The 11,991-nt window shown below is 30.1% G+C and overlaps 1 long non-coding RNA gene across 1 annotated transcript in view; it reads left to right on the forward strand.

Annotated features, from left to right (window-relative positions):
• The window catches only part of LOC107446069 (uncharacterized), a 12,984-nt gene extending 7,818 nt beyond the window's left edge, over positions 1-5,166 (forward strand). Inside the window, exon 3 of the long non-coding RNA XR_001584347.3 lies at positions 4,360-5,166. This is a non-coding gene — a long non-coding RNA (uncharacterized lncRNA). The remainder of the gene's footprint in view (positions 1-4,359) is intronic.
• The last annotated feature ends 6,825 nt before the right edge of the window (positions 5,167-11,991 follow it).

An 11,991-nucleotide genomic window follows, 5' to 3' on the forward strand; every position in this document is an offset into this window, starting at 1 on the left:
ATGTCAACCGTCATCTATGAAAAGGTACCCCACCAAAGAATCGAGTTAACATGTCTTATATACTAGTAAATTATAGTTGTAATTTCTGTAGTGGTAGTTACGCTACAGTACTCGCACACCGGAATTATATCTGTGATAGAATTCGATGAATGGATACCACTAGTTGAATCATTGCTGTTTTTGTGCGAAACCGGGAGAGCTGTATTAAGATCACCGTACTTTATGAGTGCTGAATGTGAGAGGTGTATTAACTTCACGGTCGTAGTCGCTCCTGTGTTGCCTTTAGCAGTCGAGTGTATGCAAGCCGGCGTTGTGGGTGATTGAGAAGAGACTGAATAGCAACAGTGCGAGGAGGTGGATAAAGTCGCAGCCACAAGTAGCAAGTCAACTATTCAATGTGGACTATCCATCGATGTAGGCGTGTTCACATCACATCCGAAGGTCACCAATGTGGGTATAGTAGTTATCGACCATGTCAACTGTCATCTATGAAAAGGTACCCCGACATAGAGTCGAGTTAACATGTCTTATATACTAGTGAATTGTAGTTGTAATTTTGCAGTGGTAGATACGCTACAGTTCCATGATAGAACTCATATTCGAAAATAACTCGAATTTTTGTTTTATCCATGGCTTACAATATTTAACCTCCAGACGACAATACGATAGACTATTAAAAACAAAAAAGTGCATCTGAAAGCCAGGTGGCGTACCTTCTCAATGCAAAAAAATAAAGGACGATCAAAGTGAAATATCGGAGACATCTGGTATCAAACTTGAGGCTTTAGGTAATCTGATATTTCATACTTAATGACCCAATATGTTTTAATGAATTTTAGTGTGACTATGCGCAAAACTAATGTGTTGTTAGTTTTGTGACAACTATTATAGATGTAATTATAACTAATAAAAGCAAAAATAAAATAAATTAATACATATTATAAATTATTTATATTTTTTATTAAACAATTTTTAAAATTGTCTATTTCAAACAGTTAAACAAAAATCATTATTTGGCTTTCTGAATTTTCGATAGCATTCTTAAAAATAAGCTCTTTTAAAATTTTGAAAATATTAATTTATTTGAAAGAATATTATCCTAAATATTTTAGAGGGATGAATTAAGTTTGTTAAAATATTTTTATTAGACAGTTTAAAAAAATTAGTCATTGTATATATTGTATTATTTTAAGGAAAGAACATAGATTTTTTTTATCTTTTTGATTTATTTTGTCTTTTGTTTAAATAAAATTTCCACTCAACATTCCGTTATTATTATTAACCTTTTGAACAGGAGAAATGCCTATTTTTATACTACCCCAATCTGAGAAGTGCTACCAGGATTTATCTGATAGAATAGCGTAATCGTAATTTTACTTCAATGTTTTGTTAATTTTTGAATTATAATGTACAAAATGGTCCATTATTTTCTCTCAGGAACGATGCTTTTTAAATCCCTTGTATTGAAACTATATTTGTTTTAGGTCTAATTTAAATTTCTCTCGTTGATCAACATAATCCGTTTTTTATTACTTATGCTTAGTTTACTTTGAAATTTTTGATTGTAAATAAAAAGTGGTAAAATTTACTTTACTCTGAAAATGTATTTTAGCAAGTTAGCTTTATAGTTTATGTTTTCGCTCTTTCTCGTGTAGATTCTCTAAAAAGGAATAAACTCTTTGCCTTTATTTCTCCTTAGCTAGTGCAAAGTTGGCGCGTCCCGCAGTGGAATGATCGTTAAGACACGGTTCCCAGCAGATCACCGAAGTCAAGCATCACTGGCTACGGTCAGTGTGCGGGTGGGTGACCACTTGGATCAGTCTGCGTAGGGACCGAGGGTGTGCGGTATTGGTCCTCGTCAGGGTTGGGGTTTTGTCGTCAAAAACTGGTTTTTGACATGACAGTGGTAAAAACCGTGTTTTTACCGGTGAAAACTGTCAAAAACCTACTGTTTTCGTTAAGTTATGGCATATAGCGGACAATATATTATTTTCACACAGTTGCCTTTATAAATGAATGTTGTAAATGATTGCTATTGATTTTGCAACTATATACATGTATTCTTATAGAAGGATATACATTCATAGAGTAATATTGTAATATACTTATTGAAAATAGTGATACTTACTTTTATCATTATAGCTTGATTTGCAAATGATTCAAAATTTTGCACTTCTTAATTGTTAGAAATAAACAAACAAACAAAAAAGCTTGGAACTATTAATAAATTCAAGAACTAAAAAGAAGAATTTAAAATTTGGCATTTCTTAAATATTAGAAATAAGCTAAAATAAACTTTCAAAACTTGTAACTACTAACAAACTCTAAGTCAAGAATTACTGCTATTTTGTCAAGTTAAAAGCTTTTATTCAGTTGAAGAAGCACATTAAGTAAAACTTAATTACAAACAAAATTACATGTTCAGTAGTCGGGATCACTGTGCCAAAGCTTACAATAGCAAGTGACTAATTTTGAGCATTTTTCATTGCCCAGTCGATTTCTGAGTAGTCCAAAATTCGAGAAGATTCTTTCAATGGAAGACCACCAGTCTAGCTCCAAGGACGCCTGTCATTGAGGATAATGATAACAAAAGGTTATTGCAATGTTGCAAAGAAACTCTAAAAGGATTTCCCAGGCTTTTTCATGTCTCATTTCTGTGTAAAATATTGAAAACAAAAATGATAAGAAAAGTTAAGAAAAGTTTGAGGCTTTCTTTTTATGTGTACATGTGTTTCTCAAAGCAAGATTTTATGAATGAAAGTAATCAACCTTGACATTCTTCAGTAATGTAATATTGCCAAACGAAGTGATGCTTGGAAATGTTGAAAATTTTTTTAATATCCTAATATTTTACTTCAAATAGTATGTTTTGATATAAACATGTTGGGAAAATGCAAGAATCTGTTCTTAAATATCTTTTAACAACTTTTTTTCTAATTTTATTGGCCAAAAATTAATTAATTTTAAATTATAAGCAGTTAAACTCAAATAAAAATACAGTTTTACCAAAACTATGGGTTTTTGACAGAGGGGTTTTTGACATGACGGTAAAAACCATGGTAATAACCGGTAAAAACCATCATGTGTCAAAAACTTGCCAACCCTGGTCCTCGTTAAACTGTGATACCGTAAAGCGCTCGACTACGCCCGCAGGTCGTCGGGCTACTGAAGCGGGGGTGCCATCCCCTCTGCAGAGGATCAAAATTGTGATGGCATGTCTTCGGATCATCCTCCAAGATGTTTTCCAGACCGTCGCCAATAGCCCATTGTGCAGCTCTAGTGCGACGTAAATTAACAGCAACAACAACAATAAAGTTGGCACAAATCCCTTACATTCACCTGAATTCACTGTCTAGGCATTTTAACTCTTTCGTTACTAGCGCCGTAATTAACCAGCATACACGTGATGCATAGCGTGGATGCATCAATCCACGCTATGCACTGCGTGTACAAGCGCTGTTTTTAGCTAGCATCCACGCTGTGACCCGTCTGTACGAGTGCCGTATTTAGTTAGCATCCACGCAATTTGTTTGTACAAGCACTGTATTTTGCCGGCATTCCACGCAATGAAGTTTGCGTACGAGAGCCATATTTAGCAGGAGTCAGCGCAATACTGTTTAATATAATCTGTTCAATCTACTTCAAACAGATACTGGCTAATATTCCATTGACATTTATTTGGTTAATGCCACCGAAAGTATATTTTGAGTGCGGCGCTTAATATGTTAAAGTCAGAAAGACATTTTTCTAGGTAAATTCGCAAAGATCGGTATAAAGAAAAGAGAAAAAATTAGAAAGCGGTGCTGTTAGCAGTGCAAACGATAAAATTTGAGAATCTAAGTATGAGATAAACTATAATGCAAGTTTGTGTTAACTCAAGTCTGAAAATATATCATACTGAATTAGATGACCTGGGTTTTTAAAAAATTATCTCAAATTGCATTTTTATTCATTATACTTTCAAAATCTCAAAATATCATCTCAAATATATGAATATCAGCATACCGATATGCAAAGGGCACGCTTCGCTCCGCATTGCAACGTTTAATAACGTCATTTCAACGGAGTGTACTGCCGTAACGAAAGGGTTAATATCATACCAAAAGAGAGGCTTTTCAGACTATTGTCAGCTGTCCATCTTCTCAGATCTGTGAAATATTATGACATCGTAAAACACAAGTTTTTTTTTAAATAATTTTTTTAATAAAATATGATCTTTCCCTTTTTTATTTTCAAAAATATGAGTTAGAACCTTGTTCCTCTAAACTCTTCATTTAAAAAATAAGTTAATCATATTGAAATTGTTGAATTTTTATTGTGTATATTCTGCTTTTTAAACATATTTTACTTTTATTCTAGATCAATCTTCAGAATTTTTTAGTGAATATGGAAGTGGAAGAAGAGCGATACTAAATTGGTGGAAACTATTCTGAATAACGAAATTTATTCTTTAATTATGTATCACAAGTTATATACTATTCAGTTTTTGAAATATAAACCTTGAATAGGCACTACGTTGCATGGTAAATTGTTCACTCAGATAGCAATCTGCGTGAACAATTTCCCATGCTGCTAAATGCTTGTTCAGGGATTATTTTCTTTCAGTATCATATCTTATTTTTTTGAAAAAAACATGTTTTGTTCTCTTGTAAATACTTTGAATTACTATCAATTTATATTCTTTTTCTCTGTCATATTCTGTAATTATCATGTGTGTAAAATCATTTTGAATGTAGTTGAATAGGAAGAATTTAAATTCATAACAAATTATATCAATAATATTTCAGAACAAGTTGGAATATTTTGCAATATTTCGTCTCTTTTCTTCCTTTTTTTTTGAGGAATTGTAATTTTTGATAAAATGTCTGAGATTTTTCAAATAGTCTTTTAGTTTAATTTTGAAATAAATTTTAGTTTAAAAGTTTATTTTGATAAAACTAACAATTTTATAATAACACATGAAAATATTTGAATGTTGATTGCCAACTCAATAATTCAAGTTGTGTATTTATTTTATTGAACCTATTTTTATTATGCCTTCAGTGTATTGAATTGTTTGTCTGTATTTAAACATGTCTTATTAAGTAACCTTAATTGTCATTTCTTTTGTAATAAATACATTTAGTAAATTTGTTCAAAAAAATAAAATATGCACTATTATTCGTATCTTAGCTATTTTTTAATGTAAGGAGTTTTACTGGTTTTCACTTTTTTAATTTAAATGTTTTTTCTTTTAACTTTAAAAAAAAATGCATATCCATATATTTTTAGAGTGAAATATTGATTCATAAAATATTATCTGTTTAACCAAAAAATGAAGAAATTTTTCTTGTTTCTCTTTTGAGAAGATAAAAAATTGATCAATATCTTCGGAATGAATTATTAATTTGAATAATTCATGTTTTATGAATGAATCTAGTTTAACATCGGCTAAGAATTGGCAGTACATTTACAAAAGAACGAAAGGTGAAATTTTTACTTGAAATGTCTTTTGCTGCACTAAGCAGGGATGTGATTCTTCCGCGGATTCGCGGATTTCCGCTTTCTTTTTTCAGATTTTCCCATTTTTTCCGCGGAAATTTTTTTTGGTACAAGTTAAAATATTTTAAGAAGAATTTAATTTTCCACGGAGCGAAAGTATTGAAGTCCTCATTCCTCCCTCTGAAGCTTCTCTAAAAATCATTTCCCTGGAAAAAACCGATTTACCTTTATACAGGGATGAGATTTTTTTTGCTTTTGCCTTTCGAATTTCAGCCTTTTTTTTTTATCAAAATTTCCGATTCTCTAAAAGTCGTTTTTTTATAAATATCCCGCTTTTTTTTTGAGAATTTAGACGTTGAAATAAAATAATTATATTTATTTACGATTTTCAAAGGTAAACAGAAAATTGAAACTACGTCCTAGCTGTTAACCCTTCCGTATTTTTACTTATTTTAGCTATTTTCTCCGCTTTTACGCATAGAAAATAAGACTTTTCGTATTTTTATTCGTCCGTATGGCTCGTATTTTCGCAATTCAAACGATTGACCCTGTTGTCTAACGTGAAAGCAAACGATAAAAAAAAATAGAGGTGGATTTGCGGTGAAAATATTTATTTGCTCATTCAATTAATCTTGTAAATGTTTGTTTATTATGTCTAAATAAAAACAATACAGACAAGCCTTTTAGAAATCCCAAGTCCAGACTCTGCAAATATCTCGATTCTTATCCACGCGATTTTAATATCAATCATCGATTTTCGTGCTTACGTGATTTAAAAGTTGCGCATTGCGATTCTTATTCAGGCGACTTAAATATCGTACATTGCGATTCTTATTTACGAGATTTAAAAATCCAATATCGCGATTTGTATTTACGCGCTTTTAAAACCCTATGTAGCGATTCGTATTCACGCCGGCTTAAAATCCAATGTCGTGATTCGTTTGTGCGATTGTAATATCAAACATCGATTTTCGTATTTATACGTGCTTTAAAAATTAGACATTGTGATTTGTATTCACGCGATTTAAAAATTATGCATCGTGATTCCTATTTACGTGATCAAAAAATTACGCTTCATGATTTGTATTTTCGCATTTTTTAAAATTCGATATCGAGTTTCATATTCACGTGATTTAAAAGCCTCATATTGAGATTCATATTCTCTCTATTTAAAATCATGCATGTGATTCATATTCATACAATTTTAAAATTAATCATCGGAATTTATAATCACATGACTTACAAGTTTAAAAGTCGCAACTTTTTTGTCAAATTTTTGTATATATATATATTCATTCTTGGATTTCCTCTTTTTTTACTTTCTGACTACTCTCATCCCTGCCTAAGGATTACATGAATTTCGTTTCATCTTCAGTAAAATATACTACCTTTTTAAAAATTACAGATTTATTTTGATTTAAAAATGTGTAAATTACTACAAAATGAGTTACAGCATAAAGGCAAAGAAAAAAAAATCGTCATGATATAATGAAATAATCTTTCGATGTTAAAAATTCTAAACTTGAAAACATTTACATTTCTACATTTGAAATAGAAATTTGAGGAAGCAAAGTAATTTTGTTCGTACGTTTATAATTGATCTTTATTTATAAAAATAAAAAGTCTGCCTTAGTGGGTGTTCGTCAACTTAGCTGGATTTTTAGGCAAACGGTGTCGCTTACAGAAAAGTGTTGATTGCCAACCTGAAGGTACCACCTCAATCCAATTATCGTATATGCCATAAGAATATCGATGTCTGGTTTTTATTATAAGAAAAGAGGAAATCTACTTGATTCTTGCAATATTATATATATTAAAAACAGCACATGCTTCCCAAAATCGGAAGACCGGGTTCAACGAGTTCGCTCATTTCAACAAGGTGCATTAAATCATCTTCAGCTAGTTTAAGTTTCTTAAAAGCTTTTTTTTTTAATAAGTTTTAAACGGCTTTATTCGATTTACCTGGCTCACAAAGTGTTGAGATATAAATCTTATGAGATGAAATCTGATTACGGTCGTGGTTGCGAGTGGTATATATCGTTTGTTTCAGAATTGAGATATCGATGGATGTCGTGTGAGAAAAACGCGATGGCCATATTTAAATCAAATTTTGCTCTGAGTTATTTCGATATATTTAAATTTTCTTTTTTGGAATTATAACAATTATATGTCTTTTTTTTTGTATTTTAAATGATTAATTTAGATTTATAAACCAAATAAAGTTTAAATTGAAAGGTTTTACAAAGGGACTTATAATGTGACATCGACGGGAATCGTACATACAGTGTCGAATTTCTCCGATATTTGCAATGTCGGATGATGTGTATTAAGGCTATTTCAATATCCCTGTGCTACTTGCGAAAATGTTCTTTTTTTGTGGAAAATATCGACATTTAAAAAGAAGATAAATGAGAAACAATCACGGAGGTAGGTGGGCGAACCTTGTTGATTTATAAAAAATATCTTAATAATGGAATATTTTTTAATAAAGAAAAAACTGTCATTTTATTCAGTTCAGAACATTGTAATAGCTTCACTAAGAATAGGAAAAAAAAAAAAAACAATGAAAGCAAATGTTCTGTTCGAGCTGAATTAAGCAAAATTTAAATTCATTGAAATCATATAGAGTGAACCGCTATTGTAGGCGATGGGAGATATTGCTGAACAGATAGATGTAATTCCAAATTTATCAATTTTAATTTTTATTCATTCAATATGGAATAAATAAAGATGCATTACATTTAAAAATTCGATTTTCAAGTATCAATTTAAATTATGCAATTTAAAGTTATATTTTATTATTAACACTGAGATCTGGCATGTTTTCTAAAAGCCCGATTTCTAAGAAGAACTTTTAAAAAAAACTTGCCTAGTAGATAATACAGGGTGTTTATAAAGTCCCGGACCCATTTTGATGTTTAATGAGTCATAAAATAATAAAGATAGATTAAAATTAATAACATAAATGGTTAGATAGACTCAAAAAGTTTCATGACCCTTGTCAATGAACTTCCACGTGTGCCCCCTTCGTCGCACGAATAATATCAAGTCGGTAGTTAATTTCACTCCAGGTAACGGCAAGCATGTCGGCATCCACAGAGGCTATTGCGGTTGTAATTCTGGCTTTTAGGCCATCAATGTTCGACACGATCCTCCTGTAAACATTATCCTTTATAAATCCCCAAAGAAAAAAGTCCAGCGGAGTAAAATCAGGTGATCTGCGTGGCCAAGGAATTGGACCTCCTCGCCCAATCCATCTTCCTTTCAAAGAACTACGAACGATGATACCCCAATGAGGTGGTGCACCATCTTGTTGCAAAAAGACATGTGGCTGAAGCTCTTCTAGTTGTGGAAATACGAAGTTTTCCAACAAGTAAGTATACGACTGATGAGACCGTCTTTTCTGTAAAGAAGAAAAGCCCAATGACTCAGTCGTGCATTAGTCCACACTACTCCCTTGGGGAATCCCTTTGTGTTTCACGGTATTCATAGGGGTTTTCAGATCCGGATATGCGCACATTATGGCGATTAACAATGCCAGAAGCATGAAAGGATGCTTCGTCGNGGAGGGAAACAACTCAACTCAACTCAGCAGCAGGAGGGAAACAACTCAACTCAACTCGACGGCACCTTCGGCACCGTCGGCGCAGAAACGGCAAAAAGTAACTACTGATATAAAAGCAAAATAAAGTTTAAATTGAAAAGTTTTACAAAGGGACTTATAATGTGAATTTCTCCGATATTTGCAATGTCGGATGATGTGTATTAAGGCTATTTCAATATCCCTGTGCTACTTGCGAAAATGTTCTTTTTTTGTGGAAAATATCGACATTTAAAAAGAAGAACAAAACGATGAATGAGAAACAATCACGGAGGTAGGTGAGCGGACTTAGTTGATTTATAAAAATATATAAAAAATATCTTAATAAGGGAATAATTTTTAATTAAGTAAACACTGTCATTTTATTCAGTTCTGAACATGGTAATAGCTGCCTCACTAAGAGTAGGTAAAAAAAACAATGAAAGCAAATGTTCTGTTCGGGCTGAATTAAGCAAAATTTAAATTCATTGAAATCATATATAGTGAACCTCTATTGTAGGCGATGGAAGATATTGCTGAACAGATAAATGTATTTCCAAATTTATCAATTGTACTTTTTATTCATTCAATATGAAATAAATAAAAATGCATTACATTTAAAAATTCGATTTTCAAGTATCAATTTAAATTATTCAATTTAAAATTATATTTTAATATTAACACTGAGATCTGGCATCTTTTCTAAAAGCCCAATTTCTAAGAAGAATTAAAAAAAAAAAAAACTCGTCTAGTAGATGTATAATAATTGATTGTGATTTTCATTTAATCGTATGAAATTCTAAATATTGTTATTAGGAAAATTTTAGTTATAATAATTACATTTCAATTTCTTCCTGCATCATTAGAATTAAATTTAATTTTCTGAAATGAGAATTGAAATAATAAATTTTAACGAACATTTTTGACCAAATTATTGATACAACTCTATCAAGGATTTAATTAATTCGTTTTATGCTTTTAATTAGTTTTTTGAACAAAATTTTGTTTCAGATAAATAAATTTTGTTTCGAATTTGTAAATAATTAATACAAATTATCGCTGAATGACTTATCATTTTACATTAGCTATATTGAAGGACACAAAACAAGATTTGTATAATGTCACAATATTATTAGCAATTTTGCAAACATAATGCATTTAAGGAAAGTCTTGAACTTTTTATTTTTTTGCCTTATATGATTTAATAATTCTTTACCGGTAAATAATATTTACAAAATGTCTTTAGTTTCTTTCGCGGAGCGTATTCTTGAACTAGGTATTTCTTATTGAATGATGTAATGAGTTGAATCTATCAACTTATTCAATATTATTAAGTTAACGAATTCGCTTGTCGAACTTATGAATAGTTAATCAAAATTATAGCTGATTTAAAAACTTACATTCATTTTACAGTAATAATAATAATAAAGACATTTTCTTTTACGAATACTAGGGGATAAAGCCACTGTTGCTCTTCTACCAAGATGATTGCTTCGCAAAAAACAGTTTTTTCTACGAGAATTACAAAATATACGCACCATAAAATATTTCTTTTTCTTACGCTTGTGCTCTCACTTCCCACTCTTCCAACATTCATTTCTTTAAACTAAATTATAGATTTTGTGTCAAATTTAGTTGGTAAAATAATATGAAAGATCTTGATCTATTTCCCTTATGATTCGATTAAGACCTATTAGTGAACTTAAATTATTTTGCTTAGTAATCATGTTTTTAAAATAACATTTAAAATATGATATTATATAAAATTTGCATTCGCGATCGCAACGAACTATAGGGNTTATGATTCGATTAAGACCTATTAGTGAACTTAAATTATTTTGCTTAGTAATCATGTTTTTAAAATAACATTTAAAATATGATATTATATAAAATTTGGATGTAATAATGTATAAAATTTGATGAATTCACAACCGTAATTTAATACTTTTGCTAACTAAACATCCGATTGATATATTCAATACAATTTGTGCATGGAGCTGATCGTTAAGTTCTAAATCATTTTAGTAATCCCTTTAACGGTAATTTATCATAGCATATTAATTTACTTTAAACCAAAAACGGTTAATAAGTTTAGACACCAATTTCAATTAGTTTTTCATAAAAGGTAACGTAGTGAGATAATATTATGGAATCACGTTATAATTAAAAAACATCTCTTAGTTTTTAACTCCTAATTTAGAAGAACTTAATAATAGTAAAGTAGGAAAAATAAATATTACAGGTACCTTTAAATTTAGGATAGACAAAATAATAATAAAAAAATTAATAAATAAAAAAAATTACAAGAGTATTTTGCACGAAAACTATTAATTTTATGCTGATGACAACCAAAAAACCTTAAAATTAATGTGGGAAAACTGGATCGTACCATGTGATTTTTCTGGGTAACTGCGACACTATCTTTATTTGTTTATGTATAGTTAGATTACTAAATTATTTTAATGACTTACTCTTTAAAACTTTATTTTTTCTTCTATTTATAAAATTTTAATAATTAATTATAAATAATTTATTTATGTTTGAAGTCAAATTAATAAAGGCACAAAATTTTTCATTTTTTTTTCATTTTCTTCCTTTATTTATAATTTTTTTTTTTAAGTTTTAAAAGAAACTGAAGCTATATGTTTGAAACTAAACTCTTTATTTAAATACTTTTTCTTTTACTTTTTACTGAAACAATCTTAAGATTTGTTTTCATCTTGCATAATAAATAGATAAATTCCTAAACCTGAACTTCCGCGAATGTTAAGTTTTCTTTTTTAGAACCGGTTCATGCCTCTGAATGCTCTTAAGTTCACATAGATTATTTTATAGTTCAAGTTTGTTTTTTTTTAAGAAAAACAAATAAATGAATAAGATCGACGATGTAGATATACTCTCCGAAAATCTCGTTTCTCTTTTTGTTTAAT

Source organism: Parasteatoda tepidariorum, chromosome 1 (genome assembly GCF_043381705.1).
Source record: "Parasteatoda tepidariorum isolate YZ-2023 chromosome 1, CAS_Ptep_4.0, whole genome shotgun sequence".
In the NCBI taxonomy this organism is placed as follows: domain Eukaryota; kingdom Metazoa; phylum Arthropoda; class Arachnida; order Araneae; family Theridiidae; genus Parasteatoda; species Parasteatoda tepidariorum.